The sequence below is a fragment of the Triticum dicoccoides genome, chromosome 5B (genome assembly GCF_002162155.2).
Source record: "Triticum dicoccoides isolate Atlit2015 ecotype Zavitan chromosome 5B, WEW_v2.0, whole genome shotgun sequence".
In the NCBI taxonomy this organism is placed as follows: domain Eukaryota; kingdom Viridiplantae; phylum Streptophyta; class Magnoliopsida; order Poales; family Poaceae; genus Triticum; species Triticum dicoccoides.
Window position 1 is genome coordinate 355,912,145 of NC_041389.1, and position 2,741 is coordinate 355,914,885.

A 2,741-nucleotide genomic window follows, 5' to 3' on the forward strand; every position below is an offset into this window, starting at 1 on the left:
TGCAGAGAAAATAAGCTTTGTACGAACTTGTTGTGGAAGTAATAAAAGCGACGGATTGCATAATAAAGGTCCACATACAAGGGGCAATATAAAGTGACGTTCTTTTGCATTAAGATTTTGTGTATCCAACCCAAAAAAGCGCATGACAACCTCTGCTTCCCTCTGCGAAGGGCCTATATTTTACTTTATGTTTTTACTTTATGCTTGAGTCAAGGTGATCCTCACCTTTCCCTTTTTCATTTTATCCTTTGGTAAGCTCCTCGTGTTTGAAAGATCATGATATATATATATCCAATTGGATGTAAGTTGGCATAGGCTATTATTGTTGACATCACCTAAAGGTGAATACGTTGGGAGGCAACACAATAAGCCCCTATCTTTCTCAGTGTCCAGCTGAAACTCTATAACCACAAGTATTGCGTGAGTGTTAAGAATTATGGGAGACTACGAGATGGTTGAGTATGTGAGCTTGCTGAAAAGCTCTATTATTGACTCTTTCTAATGTTACGATAAATTGCAATTGCTTCAATGACTGAGATTATAGTTTGTTAGTTCCCAATGAAGTTTTTGAACCATACTTGATATTGTGAATTGCTTATTACTTGAACATAGGAAATCATATGACAAAATCCATATATGTTGCTGTTATTAGAATGATCATGATGCCCTCATGTCCGTACTTTATTTTTAGCGACACCTCTATCTCTAAACATGTGGACATATTTTTCGATTTCGGCTTCCGTTTGAGGACAAACGAGGTCTAAGCTTGGGGGAGTTGATACGTCCATTTTGCATCATGCTTTTATATCAATATTTATTTCATTATGGGCTGTTATTACACATTATATCTCAATACTTATGGCTATTCTCTCTTACTTTACAAGGTTTACCATGAAGAGGGGAAATGCCGGCAGCTGGAATTCTGGCTGGAAAAAGAGCAAACGTTGGAAACCTATTCTGCACAACTCCAAAAGACCTGAGGCTCCACAAAACAACTTTTTAGATTTAGTTAGAATTTTTTAGCAAAAGAAATAGGCCAGGGGGGCCACACCCTGTCCAGGAGACAGGGGCGCTCCCCCCCTAGGGCGCCCCCCTATCTCCTGGGCCCTCTGGTGGGCTTCCGGCGGTCATCTTCTGCTATATGAAGGGTTTTCCCCTGGAAAAAAAATCGGGGGCAAGCTTACGGGACGAAACTCCGCCGCCATGAGGCAGAACCTTGGCGGAATCAATCTAGGGCTCTGGCGGAGCTGTTCTGCCGGGGACACTTCCCTCCGGGAGGGGGAAATCATCACCAACGATCCTCTCATCAGGAGGGGGTCAATCTCCATCAACATCTTCACCAGCACCATCTCATCTCAAAACCGTAGTTCATCTCTTGTATCCAATCTTGTATCAAAACCACAAATTGGTACCTGTGGGTTGCTAGTAGTGTTGATTACTCCTTGTAGTTGATACTAATTGGTTTACTTGGTGGAAGATCATATGTTCAGATCCTTCATGCATATTGTTACACCTCTGATTATGAACTTGAACATGCTTTGCGAGTAGTTACATTTTTTCCTGAGGACATGGGTGAAGTCTTGCAATTAGTAGTCATGTGAATTTGGTATTCGTTCGATATTTTGATGAGATGCATGTTGTCTCTCCTCTAGTGGTGTTATGTGAACGTCAACTACATGACACTTCACCATTATTTGGGCCTAGAGGAAGGCATAGGGAAGTAATAAGTAGATGATGGGTTGCTAGAGTGACAGAAGCTTAAACCCTAGTTTATGCGTTGCTTCGTTAGGGGTTGATATGGACCCATATGTTTAATGCTGTGGTTAGGTTTACCTTAATACTCCTTTTTGTAGTTGCGGATGCTTGCAATAGGGGTTAATCATAAGTGGGATGCTTGTCCAAGTTAGGGCAGTACCCAAGTGCCGGTCCACCCACATATCAAATTATCAAAGTACCGAACGCGAATCATATGAACGTGATGAAAACTAGCTTGACGATAATTCCCAATGTGTCCTTGGGAGCTTCTTCTTCATTATTAGAATTTGTCCAGGCTTATCCTTTTCTACATAAAGGATTGGGCCACCTTGCTGCACTTTATTTACTTTTTGCTCGTTACTATTTATCTTATCACAAAACTATCTATCACCTACTATTTCAGTGCTTGCAGAGAAAACCTTACTGAAAACCGCTTATCATTTCCTTCTGCTCCTCGTTGGGTTCGACACTCTTACTTATTGAAAGGACTACGATAGATCTCCTACACTTGTGGGTCATCAAGACTCTTTTCTGGCGCCGTTGCCGGGGAGCGTAGTGCTCTTGGTGAGTGGAACTTGGTAAGGAAACATTTATATAGTGTGCTGAAATTTTCTGTTACTTGTCACTATGGAAACTAATCCTTTGAGTGGCTTGTCTGGGGTATCTTCACCCCAACCAGAAGATCAAAGATATGCTCCTCAACCTACTGAACCTTATGAAAATATTCACTTTGAGATTCCTTCGGGTATGATAGAAAAACTGCTAGCTAATCCTTTTGCAGGAGACGGAACATTGCATCCCGACTTACACCTTATCTTTGTGGATGAAGTTTGTGGATCATTTAAGCTTGCAGGTATTCCCGATGATGTTGTCAAAAGGAAGGTCTTCCCTTTATCTTTGAAGGGAGATGCAATGACATGGTATAGGCTATGTGATGATACGAGATCTTGGAATTATAAGTGATTGAAGTTGGAATTTCACCAGAA